At 41.7% G+C, this 19,103-nt stretch overlaps 1 non-coding gene across 1 annotated transcript; it reads right to left on the reverse strand.

Annotated features, from left to right (window-relative positions):
• Nucleotides 1-1,134: 1,134 nt before the first annotated feature.
• Nucleotides 1,135-1,265, reverse strand: LOC120099497 (small nucleolar RNA SNORA17). Its single transcript, XR_015647232.1, has one exon. It is a non-coding gene; the product is annotated as a small nucleolar RNA SNORA17 (small nucleolar RNA).
• Nucleotides 1,266-19,103: the final 17,838 nt, after the last annotated feature.

Below are 19,103 nucleotides of genomic sequence, written 5' to 3' on the forward strand. Positions count from 1 at the left end.
AGTACAGGACATGCTCTCCCGAGTGGTGCAGTAGGTGAGGGTAGGGCCAGTTCTCCTGCCTGCTGTAGGTGTCAAGGGGAAAGAGGGGTCATCACTCCCTTGTCTATATTACCACACAGTAGACAAGTGGCAGAGCCATCTTGCCTGTGTTCCTGGTCTCAGGATCACCTGTACTGTGCTACAGCTGGTGAGGGGCAAGGACAGCTCTCCTGTTCTCTTGCCCCCAGGGCCAGAACTCCCAACTGTCACAGGTGGCAAGGGAGTAAGGGGGGAGGATGGTATCTCTCCCTCTTCCATGCCACTGCACGGGAGACCAGTGGCAGGGCCAATTCTCTCATGCTCATACATTGGGAGCCAGCTCACCTGCAACTCCTGCAACCAGGGCCAGCTCTACTCTGCTTCCCGGGTGATGAGCAGATCTGCCCTCCTGAGTACTGCAGCTCTCTAATGGTGGAGCAGGTGAGCTCTCCTGCCCCCAGGGCCAGCTCTCCCATAATGCCCAAGAGAGGGCTTGGTCACTATTGCATAGCCCTCAAATATCAACACGTCCCCAGGTAGCAGCCCAGACCAGATGCCATCTGCCTGGCCTTTGGTGATAACAGATTCCTGCTGATGCAAGACAATGGACCCAGAATGTGGCCTCTGGTGGCAGGCCTCACCATGGTCCCATGTGGCATCACCAGCTACTTGAATCAGACTGTTCCTTACTACCCCTGAGTCTCCAGTTGTGTCTCTTCAACGTGCCCATATCCTTCTGTTTCTCTTTCTCTTGCATTTTTCCTCTTAGTGGAGCCTGGGGTCTCTGAGTATTTGAGGTCATCTCAGGGGTGCTATGCATTGTGTCACTGGGCAAGGGTTATCTTTGGTATGGTCTGCCTCCCTCCCACTCTGTCCCCCAAGCTTGCATAGCACCAAACTGGTGGTCATCTCACTGGCTCCCTGATAGGGCCCCATGGTGCTGGACTGGCGGTTGGTCACCTTGGGCTTGCTCCTCACCTGGGCCTGCCCACCTGGCCTCATCTGTCTGAGACTCACTCCTGTCAGGGGCATCTTCACCTCACTACCTGCCTTAGGAGCCTGTCCGGGCCTTCTCAGTACTGCACTGATGGTCATCTCAGGTTCACTTTTTCAGGGAACGTTAGGGTACTAATAATTCAGATGTCCATAGGTCAGAACACTGAGCATTGGCAAAATCTCTCTCCTCTGCCACCTGATGATGCACATGTGACACAGTGGCCCATACCTGTAACACCACTAGGGGCAGGTCATTGCTGATTTTTATGTGTGTTCTGGGGATCCAAACTCAAGTCTTCATGCTTGCTTAGCAAGTGCTTTGTTGACTGAGCCATCTCCTCAGCCCCAACTACTCCTTTTTTGTCTATACTTTGGCATGTCTCCTTTTAGTTTGTAGCTGTCTTTTCGTTTTTAACCCTATTTTGATGTAGTCAAACTTGTCACTGTGTTTCTTTTGCTTTGTATTTGTTGTGTCTTATTTTAGAAACTATTCCCTAGATTGATTTTTCATAATATTCAGTGTCTTAAACTCATGCATTTTATAATTGGGTCTTTCAATTCTCTGTGTTTCTTCTTCTTTTAAAAATGTAAGCTGTGAGCAAAGATAGTGTTGCTTGAGCTGTTAAAACATTCTTTTTCTATTGTGCATGCCACTAATCCCAAGACATTTGGCTAAATTATCCATTTCATGATTAAGATCCATTTGTTTTCATTTGTGGCTGGGGATATAGGCCCATGCTTACACAGTATGTCCAATGCTCTGGTTTTCATTTCCAGCACTGCAAGCCTCTCTTCCCCTGAAAAAAAAAAAACCTCCAAAACAAAATCACAACCTTTTTTTTCATGGACATGTGTTTGGGTTTTTTTCAGTTGCTTTGGACTTTGAGAAAGTAACAGTTGATATGTCTACACCAAAAAAAAAAAAAAAGATATAGATGTGGCTACAGAATGTCAATGGATAATATTTTGTATTAAAATATCTCTGAAAGGGAAAAATTGATCATAATATAGCTGGAATTTTTATCCTTCCCTCCCTCCCTCCTGCTCTCCCTTCCTCCATTTTCTCCTTCCTTCCTCCCTCCCTCCCTTTCTCCATTCCTCCATTTTTTCTTTCTTTCTTTCCTTCCTTCCTCCCTTCCTTCCTCCCTCCCTTAAGAAAAGATCTCATGTAGCCTAGGCTGGGTTTGGAGTTATGTAGCCAAGGCTTTCCTTGAATTCCTGATCCTTCTTTATTTTTTGAGTGCTGGAATTACAAGGGGTTGCTACCCTGTCCCACTTGGCATATATAATGAGCTACATTATATAATTTATTTATTTTATTTTATTTTTTTATTAACTTGAGTATTTCTTATATACATTTCGAGTGTTATTTGATGTATCCCGGTTTCCCGGCAAACATCCCCCTCCCTATATAATTTATTTTTAATCATTAACTTTAAATATTAAATTAGTATTAAGTTATGTGGAATCATGCTAAGCAGTCACATCACATTAAATTAGTAAAGATGCTTTGAATGATACATTTTATCAAATATTACAGTTATAGCTAAGGTTCTGAGATTTATGGATTGAATATTTCAGCATATGGAATCCACCCACACACAGCTAAATATAAAGAAATGGATGTTGTGGTTTGGATGGTGCTTTTTTTCCTCAAGAGCTTGTGTGTGGAAATATAAAGTCAGAGAATCCTTTAAGAGGTGGACTTACTAATATGTAATTAGGTGATTGTGTTGCCAGACACTGTCTTCTGGAATGAATTTGTTCTTGAGGGAATGGGTTGTTATAAAAGACTGAGGCAGCTGAGTGGTGGTGGCACATACCTTTAATCCCAGCATTTTGGAGGCAGAGGCAGGCAGATCTCTATGAGTTCAAGGCCAGTTTGGTCTATAGAGCAAATTCCAGGATATCCAGGGTTTCACAGAGATCTGTTTTTTTTTAAACATATATATATATATATATATATATGTGTGTGTGTGTGTGTGTGTGTGTGTGTGTGTGCGCGCGCGCGCGCGCGCGTATGTGTGTGTGTAAAATAAGTGAGTGAGCCTTCATGTCTTACCTTCCTGTTTTGCCACCTAATCTCTCTCATTGCATATACTTCTGCTGTTATACCATTTGCCATGTTGTGACATAGAAGGGACTCAACAGGGCTGAGCAAAAGTATTGTGCTCATGAACCTGTTTTCTTTTTAAAGTGTTCAGTCTAAAGCTAGTTTGCCATAGCAGTTAAAAACAGACTAATATAATATGTTAATACATTAGTCCAGGTCCTACGAACTACATTTAAAAAGTAATGCTTCATACACACACACACACACACACACACACACACACACACACACACACACACACACGTTATATACATAGCTTAAACGTAACTTTGTATAAGATTTTTTTTACCCTATCTTCATTTTTACCTGTGTCTTATCAAGTATGGAATTTTCCCTCTGGTGTTATATCACTCAAAATTTTCTGGATTCAGAATGTTTAATTTGTATTACATAGTTTACATAAATGAGGTGATCATTTAATAGCATCATGGATCTTTTTACATATTTACTAAAGGAACCAACAAGACTGAAAAATTTGAAATAGATCCCATCATCTGCCCATCTACCAGGGAGACTGACTCTTTGGGCAGTGTTTCATGGTCCCGCAAGGTGTATACATAAACATTAAAACAATATGCATGAAAACAAAATTGCTTAAGACAGAACAAAAGATATAGAGAGAGCAGTGAATGTTTTTAAGTGCTCAAATGGAAACACTGGTAGTTAGGTGGAAGATATGGTCAAAGTACATAGCTGTATATTTCCCAGGTTTCTATTTTTTTTTTCTTTTTCTATCATTTCAGATAGAAATGTTTAAGGGAAGCAGCAGGGAACGGCTGCTAGGAACATAGCAATTTGGCTTACCAAGATCATTATATTTAGTACTTTAATGTCTAGCTTTTGAGGTGGGGGTGCAGGGTATTTAAGAAAAAGTAAACAGTCGTTCTTAATTATAGTATACCATGGGACTTGGTGTGTTGGCTTCAAACAAAAATACTGCAGCTTTTTCACCATTAAAGGAATGTGAGTGATTAGATGGAATTGACCATCTGAGTGCTTATGATTGGGAGTTATTGCCATGAAATAATGCTAGGTTTTGGAGCCTTAACAGTAAAGTTCAGATGCATTCATGGCTTAGAATTCAAGCAAAGCAGCTTATTGTGCAATATATTGTTGCTCACCTACTTAGAAAGACAAATGATATTTTTCTATTTGCATAATGTATTGCACTTTCAAGATTCGTACATCACCTGGTATACTTTATATAATAATAATGTGATAAAATATTCCTAGGATTTGACATATCGAAAAACATTGTCTGCTTAAAGACATGAGCTTGCATAAATGACTTGAAGAACCCATAACCGAGGTGTTTTCCTTTCTCCTTCAGATGTCAGGGCTCTTGATAGTTCATTTCTGGCATTTAGAATCTGATTTCTCTGCTTGAAAAATACTCTTGTAGTTTCTGTCTACTTTGGTGTGTTGGATGAGGACTATGGTCCAGCCCTGGGCTCTGGGCAAGAGGTCTTTGCACTGGGTCCTGGCTTCAGCAATGCTCTACACTGGCTATCCTTGAGCCATGAGATATCCTTGCCATGGAACGAAGGGCCTTCCTTGCTAGTGGGACACACTTGTGTACTCCCGCTAAAACACATAACTGTATTTACAGAACTCAAAATATCATATCAAAATTTGCTTAAAAGCAGCTTGTACTTTGAGTGGCCATTAGGTTTTCTTTCTCAGTTTTTCATTCCAGTACCCGTTGTCTAGGACATTGGGTTTGTGTAGCGAAGGGGTGGGCTGATGTCCAGCGCCAACTCATCACTATATTTCTACCTAGGATTCTATGGAATCTGAGAATTCTGAATTATGATCTGGCCTGCCAGGTGGGCATGGGATATATTTGTAATGAAGGGAGGATAGAACGTATTTGATTTCATAGCTGGCAGCATGATTTATAGTCTTAAATGGCATGGGACTGGACTACTACTTGGTATGTGTTTTTTTTATCAGACCTTTAATGTAAGGATTGGATTAAGGAGCTATATTATAGTGTTTTTTAAATATGAACAGTATTGGAGTTGGTTCCGTATATTGCCAAACTGTATGACTAGTGAATACTTGTTGAGCTATACTTAGAAGAATAATGACAACCATTACATGGTGTTAATTCAACTCTTTTAGAGTTGAAAACTTTCATGTCTATAACAAAATGGAAATTTAACAATTAAAATTTAGAAATATTTGTTTCTGTGGTGATTTGAATAGCTATGGACTCTATAGACTCCTGTGTTTCAATACTTAGATCATAGGGTGTGTCCTGTGGAGGCAGGCTTTGAGGTCTCATGTATGCTCAAGCTACACCCAGTGTGACACTCTCCTGCTGCCTGTGAATCCAGATGTAGAACCCTCTGCTCCTTTTCCAGCACTATGTCTGCCCATGAACTAAACGTCTGAAATTGTAAGCTAGTTCTAAGTAAATATTTTCTTTTATAAGAGCTGTTGTGGTTATGGTGTCTCTTCACAACATCCTAACCCTAGAAACCCTAAGACAGTTTCCTTTTCTTATTTTATGGACATCACCACCCCCCAAATATTCTATTATATGAAGCTTCCAGAGAAGAGAGATATATGTCTTGATTTAAACAAAACAAAACTTGGTATGTCAAAGAGCATTTGTCATTTGACATTAAGTATTCTAAAGGTAAGTTATTATGATAACTCATGACACATATGGACAATAATCGATGACTACTGCCTTGAAAGAAACACATTCCTGGGGACTGGGGAGATGGCTCAGTGGTTAAGAGCACTGACTGCTCTTGCAGAGGTCCTGAGTTCAAATCCCAGCAACCACATGGTGGCTCACAACCATCTGTAATGGGATCTGATGCCTTCTCATGGTCTGTCTGAAGACAGCTACAGTGTACTTAAAAAAGAAGCTGTGTTCCAGAGATAACCAATGTTTTCTTCATGCTGTAGTTGTACTTGGTAATGTGAAAGAGTTATGTGGTACTGGTTTTGAAGGCCTGAAGGAATCATAAGAACAGCTGAAGCTTGGCCATGGAAGAGAGGCCATGGAAGGCCATTGGTGAAGGTGCAGCCTCAGTTGCAGTTGATAGCCCAGGACTGAAGAAGTCATGCAAAGGAGTTGAGCCTTGGAACCATGAAGAGAGCCTTGATTATGACAACTGTTCTAGGTTTTAAAACAAAACAAAGCATTGCTGTCTTTCTCCTGGCTACAAAATTTACATTGTGGACTTTGCCTTGTCAGGCTGACTTCTGTAATCTTCTTGAGATTTCAAGTACATTCATCCTACAAAGTCACATACCTTCCCTATCAGATCCCAGAGCTGCCAAACATGTTCAAATGATTATCCCAAATCCAAAGATGCTTATAGAATAGGAAGAAGCCATGTGTGTGTGTTCACAGTTGATTGTCTTTATTACTGCCGGGGAGTGAAGGCTGGATGGTGACTAGTGTTTGCAATGAAGAGCAAACAATGGGATAAGAGATGAGGTGACATTAAAAAAATCATTGTGACCAGGCTTGGCATTGCACATAAAATCACTCAGGAGGCAGGAGGATTCCAAGAAATCTGAGGCCAGCTTGGTCAATATGTTTGAGGTCAGTGTAAGCTATGGAGTGAGACTCTAAAAGGAAGCAAACAGACAATGAAAACAAAAATCAACCAAATATTCTGCACCAAATTTGTGGCTATAAAATATCCCCTTCCCTCTATTCCTCTCCAATGTCATCATTTCCTCTTCATTCCTCCTTTCTTCTTATCCAGGTCTGGACTGAATATTCATTTAAATTTTTTCGAACTCTGTTTCTTTTTCTCTGTGCGCCCATACACATTAATGAATGCCTCTGTATGTTTGGGTATGAAGACAGCCTGCTAGAGTTGGTTTGCTCCATCTACCACGGGGATCCCAGGGATTGAACGCAGGTCTTTAGGCTTGGTTATTTTACCTGCTGAGCCACCTTGCTATTCCTGTACTGAATACTTCACATATGCCTAGATAGTTCTGAATAAAAATAAAAAAAAATGGGAAACATTAACAAGTATATCTGTAGATGATAAGATATAAAACATTAAGCACAGCAATTATAATACCAGTCACACTCTTAACCACCGTGTTTAGTGTTTAGCCATTCATCTTATAGTAACCCTATTGGGTAGAAATCATTGCTGTCTACGTTTGTCGTATTGGGACTGTGAGTGCCCAGGTGATTTCACTAAGGTCACACAGCACTAAGTAGCAGTGCTAGAAACCAACCAGTTTGCTCCCAGGAACCATGTCCTTCCCTAATGCCAGCATTGTGCTATTCTGCCTGGCAGCATAGTCACATACATCATCATGAATGGAGCAGCTAGGAATTTCAAGAAAAGGGAAGGATAGTCATGAGTATTCAGCCGTGAATGCAGAAACCACTCTCGGTATTTTAGACGGTAGATTTAGTGTGAGGAATTGGTTACAGAGGGAATGGGAGAACTGAAGAGATGCACTTACTTAGAACATAAAGACTGCTAATGTTAAGGCTGAGGTAGCAAAATGAGGGAGGGAGTGTGACCCAGACTCTGGGGCATTTGGGCATAATATCATTGCTGCAGAGTTGGGCCTCAGATACCACAGTTTCTGTGGCTGCTGGAGTCAGACTGCTCTGCTGTGTCACATTTGCAGCAGCAGCGGCTGCTGCCTTTGTGGGTGTTCCTACTCACTTTCTGGATCCCTGGATAAAGGTGGGAACAGGAAAGAAAAGTGAAACCTGGTTTCTGATTCTTCCTGTTTCCTAGTCTCCCATCAGACTCTTACTGATAGACTTTACCAGAGATATAGCTGGCAGTGGTGCCCGGAAAATGGAGGTTTGAGGACTTTTATCTGGGAAACATTCATTGAGTATACTACAGAATGGGTTGCAAGCCAAAGTATAACCTTCATGGAGCCTGTCTTTGTTACTTTCCTATTGCTGCGATAAGGTACCTTGACCAAGGAACTTACAGAACAAAGAATTTATTTGAGCTTTTCAGTTTTAGAGGGTGAGAGTCCATGACCATCATGACCTGGAGTATGGCAGCAGACAGGCCAGCATGATGCTGGAACAGTAGCTGAGAGCTTGCATCTTGAACCACAAGCACTTAACCACTGAGCCATCTCTCTAGCCCTGTAATTGGGGACACTTTCTACCAAGACACTATTACAATACTTTTCTAAGTGTGACAATGGGAAGAAAAATGGTCTGAGAAGAAAAATGATCTTTCCAAGTAAATTCGAGTTGATTCTTAAGTATGAGTCTGAGTTTCCTGAGGAACTAGTTTTCCAGGCAAAAGAGGATATTTTTTTCACAAAGGGTAAAAAATCCTTAGCTAGTCTACTACATTTAACTATGTGGAAGAGCTCAGAATTGCTGATGTGTAGGATGTAAATTGAGCCATCCACATATGAGCTCAGAGTGTATTGCATGTGCAAGGATTTTGATACTGTTCCTAAGTGCTAACAACAGCCAACCACTGAAGGCTTTCACTCGCCAGGTAAAACCTATTTGAAGTTGGGTGGTGGCGTCACAAACCTTTAGTCCTAGCACTCAGGAGGCAGAGACAGGTGAATTGCTGAGTATGATGCCAGCCTGGTCTACAGAATGAGTTCCAGGACAACAGGGGCTACACAGAGAAATGCTGTATTGAAAAACAAGCAAGCAAGCAAGTAAGCAAGCAAGCAAGCAAGCAAGCAAGCAAGCAAGCAAGCAAGCAAGCAAGCAAGCAAGCAAGCAAGCAAGAAACCAACTAACCAACCAACCAACCAACCAACCAAATAAAAAGTCTGTTTGAATTTTGACTCAGGACTGTACCTCATTTGGTTGCTACCAGTTTGGCTACAGCTGTTGAGATGCCTCCTTCTAAGCTCTGGCTCCTACAGTCTGATGCATGCCAGTTTATTTTGTGACCCTCCAGATCCAGCAACTGAGCAGTGGTGCCAAGTACAGCAGGGCCACTGAAATTGGACCCAGTCCTTTGGAATGTTCATCAGCTTTCCAAAATGGAACAAAAAAATTCCTCAAGCAATACACTCGAGAAGAGAAAATGATTTGTTTTGGTTCACAGTTTCAGGACTTTTTGCCCATGCTCACTTCGCTCTGCCACTATAAGCCTGTGGTGAGGCAGTAGTGGATGATGAAATTATCTCATGGCTAGGATGCCAAAAAGAGGGAGAGAAAAGGGTCAAAATCCCAAAACATTCCACGACCATGCCAAGGTGTGGGTGAAAACATACTAGGCTGTACCTCTTAAAGGTTCTGCCTCCTGCCCAAAGTGCCATGGGCTAGGAGCCAAGCCTTCAGCACATGGCACTTTGAGGGACATTTACCCTAAAACAGTGTCATGCACACTGGCTGTTAAACATTAAACTGGCTGGTTTTCCAACACCAGATTAGTGCTTAGCTTTGTTGGTTCTTGAGCTCACTTTACTGCACTGTAAAAAAAAAATGATGACTGTTCTAAGTCAGTGGTTTTCAATATGTGGTCTCTAGACCAGCAGCAACATCATTATCTGGAAAGTGGTTAGAAATGCAAATATCAATCACCCATGCTCTACTGAATCAGAAACTCCAAGGCTAGAGCCCAGTGGTGTGTGTTTTAACCAGTCCTCTCCAACTTGAGATCCATTCATTCCTCAGAGTTTCTTGCTTTCATAAGCATCTAAATATATGCCCCTTAGATAGTTAACTCTTATTAAGTAAAGTTTAAAGAAATCAGTCTTCCTTAGGTTAGTGGTATAAGTGAGGGTACAGGATTGCTCAGTCTGAAGATGTAGTACGTACAGGCTAATTGGATAAAAAGTTAGCTAAAATTTTAAAAAGTGCTGTGTAGTGGGATGCATTGGAAATGGTATGTGTTGAGATCTGCATCTGTTTTACACACACACACACACACACACATACACACACACACACACACACACATTAAAGTTTTTATAATGCTTAACATCTTTTTTTTTTTTGTTTCTTTTTTTCCGGAGCTGGGGACCGAACCCAGGGCCTTGCGGTTGCTAGGCAAGCGCTCTACCACTGAGCTAAATCCCTAGCCCTAATGCTTAACATCTTGTAATGGTCCAGAGCACTAGAAAGTCTATCTTTTCCACAGAAAACAGATTTACAGAGATAATAAAGGATTTGCCTGGGCCTTTGATAGACAAACCTATGACTCCTGAACTCATATCTGCATCTTCTCCTCTTTTGAAGATAGCACAGTTCGGTACACTGCTTTGTTGTCCTCGGTCACCCAGTGCATGGGGACCTAGTGGACTATACATTGTTCCTGTTGACTAGAACCTGCTGGAATTATTTGCACCACTTGCTCTGAAGCCCATTCGGCTCTTTACCTTACTTTCCCCATGTTTGTGGTTTCCCCTCCCCTCTTCTGCATACTAGCTAACGTGGTCCAGTTCCATTTGTATATGACCCCTTTTGGAACTAATAAACTTCTTTCAGAGACTGCCTCTGTGTTTGTTGTCTAACCATAGTCTTAGAAGAGAAAATCCAAGTGCATATTAGACAGACTTGAATCTCCATTAGGTTCTGTCATTTACCCATCATATTACTTTCATTTCCTCCAGCCAGCTTTAGCAACTTCACCTAGAGAACACAGCAGAACAGTCAATATAATATGCATAGAGTGAATGCGACCCGAATACACAGTTGTATGTCCAAGGTGCTAAGAAAATCATGGAATCAAGTAGAACACATGAGATCTGAATGAGGAAGAGGTAACACGGGGATGGAAAGGTTAAAAGCAGGGTAGTGTTAGGGAGATGAGGAGAATCGGGCATATGCAGGACACCATCAACCACAATGAAATATGTAGGAAGATTCATAGGATACCTGATACTTTGTGAACTATTTCAAATGTAAAAGGAAAAAAGTCACCGAGTGAAAATATACCCTCTTGGCTCAAACATGACCAAGTACGGCGCAGGAATTAAATCGCTGTTCAGATTTATATATCTCTCCTAATGTTCAATTAGCAACAGCAGCACAGCAGGAACTGCACTGCTCTGTATGTTCTCCAACTGAAAACATCCCCTTCCCCGCTCCACATTAAATGATGGCTGCTGTCCCTGTTAAGGGACTGACATCTGATAATTAGTCTTGTAAACAAGAGAATTAAAGGGAGCATAGTTTATCCCTTCGCCACAGCTCAAGTGTCACTTTGACACGCTATGCCTACCTTTGCTAATTACCTGATAAGCAAACTTATCAGGCAATAGGGGAGAGAGCAAGAATTTGGAATTTGAAACCATGTTGGCCTTCCGACAAATGTGGTCCTGTGACCTTCAGCAAATCACTTAATAGTTCTAAACTTCAATTTCTTTATCTGTAAAAAGGAGATAAGAAGATCTAATTAGGAAAGATGTTCCAAGAAAGCAGAGTAAAGTAAGTAATGTAGCTCATTAGTAGGAGGCAGGAAATTTGAACTTGGCTAGTCTGAAGCCAACAAATGACCAGGTCTTACACACAGTCCCTAGGTGGCATTTTCACTAGTTAGCTTTCCTGCCTAGCTTGTTCTTTGTCTCCTGCACCATCCTTTTTCGAGTGACTGGATGAAGTTCGAGTTCAGGATTTGAATAATTTCCTTCTTCCTCACTGATTTTATAGCTTGAAATTAAAGACCCCCGCACATGTACATGTACAATCACTGGATGTATTTCTGTCTAGCACAAAGATGGGTTTCAGCTGGCAACCCGGTCATTTTGGCGCCTCTCTCTCTCTCTCTCTCTCTCTCTCTCTCTCTCTCTCTCTCTCTCTCTCTCTCTCTCTCTCTCTCTCTCACTTTCTTGCTTCTACTTCCTGAGTGCTGGGATTACTGGCTACCGCCATCATGCATGGCTAAGAAAATCTCACTTGTGCATCTTCCAGAGCAAGTGAGCAGTGATCAAGTAAGTCTGACCTCAAGGCAGACCTTGGCTCATATAGAAACCTTCCTTTATATCACTGTTTCTCAACCCTGTGAGCCCTGACCCCTTTCCAAACCTCTATCTTCAGAAATATTTACATTATGATTCATAACAGTAGCAAAGTTGTAGTTATGGAGTACCAACAAAAATAATGTTATGGTCAGGGGTCATTACAGCATGAGGAACTCTATTAAAGGGTCTCAGCATTAGGGAAGTTAAGGATCACAGATTTATGGTGTCAAGCTTCTAATTCTCTCAGGTCCTTGTACTGGAAATCTTGAGAAATCTCACTCAGATTTCTGCTTAAGACACTGCCATTCTGATTAGGCTTGCGTGCTCTAGGGAGAGTTTTGTGCTGAAGTTGCCAAAGATTTCAAGTATTTTCTTTTTCTTTTTTTCTTTTTTTTTATTAACTTGAGTATTTCTTATATACATTTCGAGTGTTATTCCCTTTCCCGGTTTCCGGGCAAACATCCCCCTCCCCCCTCCACTTCTTTATGGGTGTTCCCCTCCCCATCCTCCCCCATAGCCGCCCTCCCCCCATAGTCTAGTTCACTGGGGGTTCAGTCTTAGCAGGACCCAGGGCTTCCCCTTCCACTGGTGCTCTTACTGGGATATTCATTGCCACCTATGAGGTCAGAGTTCAGAGTCCAGGGTCAGTCAATGTATAGTCTTTAGGTAGTGGCTTAGTCCCTGGAAGCTCTGGTTGCTTGGCATTGTTGTACATATGGGGTCTCGAGCCCCTTCAAGCTCTTCAGTTCTTTCTCTAATTCCTTCAATGGGGGTCCTATTCTCAATTCAGTGGTTTGCTGCTGGCATACGCCTCTGTGTTTGCTGTATTCTGGCTGTGTCTCTCGGGAGAGATCTACATCCGGCTCCTGTCAGCCTGCACTTCTTTGCTTCATCCATCTTGTCTAATTGGATGACTGTATATGCATGGGCCACATGTGGGGCAGGCTCTGAATGGGTGTTCCTTCTGTGTCTGTTTTAATCTTTGCCTCTCTATTCCCTGCCAAGTGTATTCTAGTTCCCCTTTTAAAGAAGGAGTGAAGCATTGACATTTTGATCATCCGTCTTGAGTTTCATTTGTTCTAGGCGTCTAGGGTAATTCAAGCATTTGGGCTAATAGCCACTTATCAATGAGTACATACCATGTGTGTTTTTCTGTGATTGGGTTACCTCACTCAGGATGATATTTTCCAGTTCCGAACATTTGCCTACGAATTGCATAAAGTCATTGTTTTTGATAGCTGAGTAATATTCCATTGTGTAGATGTACCACATTTTCTGTATCCATTCCTCTGTTGAAGGGCATCTGGGTTCTTCCCAGCTTCTGGCTATTATAAATAAGGATGCGATGAACATAGTGGAGCACGTGTCTTTTTTTTTTTTTTTATTAACTTGAGTATTTCTTATATACATTTCGAGTGTTATTCCCTTTCCCGGTTTCCGGGCAGACATCCCCCTCCCCCCTTCCCTTCCTTATGGGTGTTCCCCTCCCAACACTCCCCCCATTGCCGCCCTCCCCCCATAGACTAGTTCACTGGGGGTTCAGTCTTAGCAGGACCCAGGGCTTCCCCTTCCACTGGTGCTCTTACTAGGATATTCACTGCTACCTATGAGATCAGAGTCCGGGGTCAGTCCATGTATAGTCTTTAGGTAGTGGCTTAGTCCCTGGAAGCTCTGGTTGCTTTGCATTGTTGTACTTTTGGGGTCTCGAGCCCCTTCAAGCTCTTCCAGTTCTTTCTCTGATTCCTTCAATAGGGGACCTATTCTCAGTTCAGTGGTTTGCTGCTGGCATTCGCCTCTGTATTTGCTGTATTCTGGCTGTGTCTCTCAGGAGCGATCTACATCCGGCTCCTGTCGGTCTGCACTTCTTTGCTTCATCCATCTTGTCTAATTGGGTGGCTGTATATGTATGGGCCACATGTGGGGCAGGCTCTGAATGGGTGTTCCTTCAGTCTCTGTTTTAATCTTTGCCTCTCCCTTCCCTGCCAAGGGTATTCTTTTTCCTCATTTAAAGAAGGAGTGAAGCATTCACATTTTGATCATCCGTCTTGAGTTTCGTTTGTTCTAGGCATCTAGGGTAATTCAAGCATTTGGGCTAATAGCCACGTATCAATGAGTGCATACCATGTATGTCTTTCTGTGATTGGGTTAGCTCACTCAGGATGATATTTTCCAGTTCCAACCATTTGCCTACGAATTTCATAAACTCGTTGTTTTTGATAGCCGAGTAATATTCCATTGTGTAGATGTACGATATTTTCTGTATCCATTCCTCTGTTGAAGGGCATCTGGGTTCTTTCCAGCTTCTGGCTATTATAAATAAGGCTGCGATGAACATAGTGGAGCACGTGTCTCTTTTATATGTTGAGGCATCTTTTGGGTATATGCCCAAGAGAGGTATAGCTGGATCCTCAGGCAGTTCAATGTCCAATTTTCTGAGGAACCTCCAGACTGATTTCCAGAATGGTTTTACCAGTCTGCAATCCCACCAACAATGGAGGAGTGTTCCTCTTTCTCCACATCCTCGACAGCATCTGCTGTCACCTGAGTTTTTGATCTTAGCCAATCGCACTGGTGTGAGGTGAAATCTCAGGGTTGTTTTGATTTGCATTTCCCTTATGACTAAAGATGTTGAACATTTCTTTAGGTGTTTCTCAGCCATTCGGCATTCCTCAGCTGTGAATTCTTTGTTTAGCTCTGAACCCCATTTTTTAATAGGGTTATTTGTTTCCCTGCGGTCTAACTTCTTGAGTTCTTTGTATATTTTGGATATAAGGCCTCTATCTGTTGTAGGATTGGTAAAGATCTTTTCCCAATCTGTTGGTTGCCGTTCTGTCCTAACCACAGTGTCCTTTGCCTTACAGAAGCTTTGCAGTTTTATGCGATCCCATTTGTCGATTCTTGATCTTAGAGCATAAGCCATTGGTGTTTTGTTCAGGAAATTTTTTCCAGTGCCCATGTGTTCCAGATGCTTCCCTAGTTTTTCTTCTATTAGTTTGAGTGTGTCTGGTTTGATGTGGAGGTCCTTGATCCACTTGGACTTAAGCTTTGTACAGGGTGATAAGCATGGATCGATCTGCATTCTTCTACATGTTGCCCTCCAGTTGAACCAGCACCATTTGCTGAAAATGCTATCTTTTTTCCATTGGATGGTTTTGGCTCCTTTGTCAAAAATCAAGTGACCATAGGTGTGTGGGTTCATTTCTGGGTCTTCAATTCTATTCCATTGGTCTATCTGTCTGTCTCTGTACCAATACCATGCAGTTTTTATCACTATTGCTCTGTAATACTGCTTGAGTTCAGGGATAGTGATTCCCCCTGAGGTCCTTTTATTGTTGAGGATAGTTTTAGCTATCCTGGGTTTTTTGTTATTCCAGATGAATTTGCAAATTGTTCTGTCTAACTCTTTGAAGAATTGGATTGGTATTTTGATGGGGATTGCATTGAATCTGTAGATCGCTCTTGGTTAAATGGCCATTTTTACTATATTAATCCTGCCAATCCATGAGCATGGGAGATCTTTCCATCTTCTGAGGACTTCTTCAATTTCTTTCTTCAGAGTCTTGAAGTTCTTATTGTACAGATCTTTTACTTGCTTGGTTAAAGTCACACCAAGGTACTTTATATTATTTGGGTCTATTATGAAGGGTGTCGTTTCCCTAATTTCTTTCTCGGCTTGTTTCTCTTTTGTGTAGAGGAAGGCTACTGATTTATTTGAGTCAATTTTATACCCAGCCACTTTGCTGAAGTTGTTTATCAGCTTTAGTAGTTCTCTGGTGGAACTTTTGGGATCACTTAAATATACTATCATATCATCTACAAATAGTGATATTTTGACTTCTTCTTTTCCGATCTGTACCCCCTGGACCTCCTTTTGTTGTCTGATTGCTCTGGCTAGAACTTCAAGAACTATATTGAATAAGTAGGGAGAGAGTGGGCAGCCTTTTCTAGTCCCTTATTTTAGTGGGATTGCTTCAAGTTTCTCTCCATTTAGTTTAATGTTAGCAACTGGTTTGCTGTATATGGCTTTTACTATGTTTAGGTATGGGCCTTGAATTCCCATTCTTTCCAGGACTTTTATCATGAAGGGGTGTTGAATTTTGTCAAATGCTTTCTCAGCGATCATGTGGTTTTGTTCTTTCAGTTTGTTTATATAATGGATCACGTTGATGGTTTTCTGTATATTAAACCATCCCTGCATGCCTGGGATGAAGCCTACTTGATCATGGTGGATGATTGTTTTGATGTGCTCTTGGATTCGGTTTGCCAATTTTTTTTTTTTTATTAACTTGAGTATTTCTTATATACATTTCAAGTGTTATTCCCTTTCCCGGTTTCCGGGCAAACATCCCCCTCCCGCCTCCCCTTCCTTATGGGTGTTCCCCTCCCAACCCTCCCCCCATTGCCGCCCTCCCCCCATAGTCTAGTTCACTGGGGGTTCAGTCTTAGCAGGATCCAGGGCTTCCCCCTCCACTGGTGCTCCCACTAGGATATTCATTGCTACCTATGGGGTCAGAGTCCAGGGTCAGTCCATGTATAGTCTTTAGGTAGTGTCTTAGTCCCTGGAAGCTCTGGTTGCTTGGCATTGTTGTACTTTTTGGGTCTCGAGCCCCTTCAAGCTCTTCCAGTTCTTTCTCTGATTCCTTCAACGGGGGACCTATTCTCAGTTCAGTGGTTTGCTGCTGGCATTCGCCTCTGTATTTGCTGTATTCTGGCTGTGTCTCTCAGGAGCGATCTACATCCGGCTCCTGTCGGTCTGCACTTCTTTGCTTCATCCATCTTGTCTAATTGGGTGGCTGTATATGTATGGGCCACATGTGGGGCAGGCTTTGAATGGGTGTTCCTTCAGTCTCTGTTTTAATCTTTGCCTCTCCCTTCCCTGCCAAGGGTATTCTTTTTCCTCATTTAAAGAAGGAGTGAAGCATTCACATTTTGATCATCCGTCTTGAGTTTCGTTTGTTCTAGGGATCTAGGGTAATTCAAGCATTTGGGCTAATAGCCACTTATCAATGAGTGCATACCATGTATGTCTTTCCGTGGTTGGGTTAGCTCACTCAGGATGATATTTTCCAGTTCCAACCATTTGCCTACGAATTTCATAAACTCGTTGTTTTTGATAGCTGAGTAATATTCCATTGTGTAGATGTACCACATTTTCTGTATCCATTCCTCTGTTGAAGGGCATCTGGGTTCTTTCCATTTTCTGGCTATTATAAATAAGGCTGCGATGAACATAGTGGAGCACGTGTCTCTTTTATATGTTGAGGCATCTTTTGGGTATATGCCCAAGAGAGGTATAGCTGGATCCTCAGGCAGTTCAATGTCCAATTTTCTGAGGAACCTCCAGACTGATTTCCAGAATGGTTTTACCAGTCTGCAATCCCACCAACAATGGAGGAGTGTTCCTCTTTCTCCACATCCTCGCCAGCATCTGCTGTCACCTGAGTTTTTGATCTTAGCCATTCTCACTGGTGTGAGGTGAAATCTCAGGGTTGTTTTGATTTGCATTTCCCTTATGACTAAAGATGTTGAACATTTCTTTAGGTGTTTCTCAGCCATTCGGCATTCCTCAGCTGTGAATTCTCTGTTTAGCTCTGAACCCCATTTTTTAATAGGGTTATTTGTTTCCCTGCGGTCTAACTTCTTGAGTTCTTTGTATATTTTGGATATAAGGCCTCTATCTGTTGTAAGATTGGTAAAGATCTTTTCCCAATCTGTTGGTTGACGTTTTGTCCTAATCACAGTGTCCTTTGCCTTACAGAAGCTTTGCAGTTTTATGAGATCCCATTTGTCGATTCTTGATCTTAGAGCATAAGCCATTGGTGTTTTGTTCAGGAAATTTTTTCCAGTGCCCATGTGTTCCAGATGCTTCCCTAGTTTTTCTTCTATTAGTTTGAGTGTGTCTGCTTTGATGTGGAGGTCCTTGATCCACTTGGACTTATGCTTTGTACAGGGTGATAAGCATGGATCGATCTGCATTCTTCTACATGTTGCCCTCCAGTTGAAACAGCACCGTTTGCTGAAAATGCTATCTTTTTTCCATTGGATGGTTTTGGCTCCTTTGTCAAAAATCAAGTGACCATAGGTGTGTGGGTTCATTTCTGGGTCTTCAATTCTATTCCATTGGTCTATCTGTCTGTCTCTGTACCAATACCATGCAGTTTTTATCACTATTGCTCTGTAATACTGCTTGAGTTCAGGGATAGTGATTCCCCCTGAAGTCCTTTTATTGTTGAGGATAGCTTTACCTATCCTGGGTTTTTTGTTATTCCAGATGAATTTGCAAATTGTTCTGTCTAACTCTTTGAAGAATTGGATTGGTATTTTGATGGGGATTGCATTGAATCTGTAGATTGCTTTTGGTAAAATGGCCATTTTTACTATATTAATCATGCCAATCCATGAGCATGGGAGATCTTTCCATCTTTTGAGGTCTTCTTCAATTTCTTTCCTCAGTGTCTTGAAGTTCTTATTGTACAGATCTTTTACTTGCTTGGTTAAAGTCACACCGAGGTACTTTATATTATTTGGGTCTATTATGAAGGGTGTCGTTTCCCTAATTTCTTTCTCGGCTTGTTTTTCTTTTGTATTGAGGAAGGCAACTGATTTATTTGAGTTAATTTTATACCCAGCCACTTTGCTGAAGTTGTTTATCAGCTTTAATAGTTCTCTGGTGGAACTTTTGGGATCACTTAAATATACTATCATGTCATCTGCAAATAGTGATATTTTGACCTCTTCTTTTCCGATCTGTATCCCCTTGATCTCCTTTTGTTGTCTGATTGCTCTGGCTAGAACTTCAAGAACTATACTGAATAAGTAGGGAGAGAGTGGGCAGCCTTGTCTAGTCCCCGACCCTAGTGGGATTGCTTCAAGTTTCTCTCCATTTAGTTTAATGTTAGCAACTGGTTTGCTGTATATGGCTTTTACTATGTTTAGGTATGGGCCTTGAATTCCTATTCTTTCCAGGACTTTTATCATGAAGGGGTGTCGAATTCTGTCAAATGCTCTCTCAGCATCTAATGAAATGATCATGTGGTTCTGTTCTTTCAGTTTGTTTATATAATGGATC

This window comes from Rattus norvegicus, chromosome X (assembly GCF_021556685.1).
Source record: "Rattus norvegicus strain SHRSP/BbbUtx chromosome X, alternate assembly SHRSP_T2T, whole genome shotgun sequence".
Taxonomy (NCBI): Eukaryota; Metazoa; Chordata; class Mammalia; order Rodentia; family Muridae; genus Rattus; species Rattus norvegicus.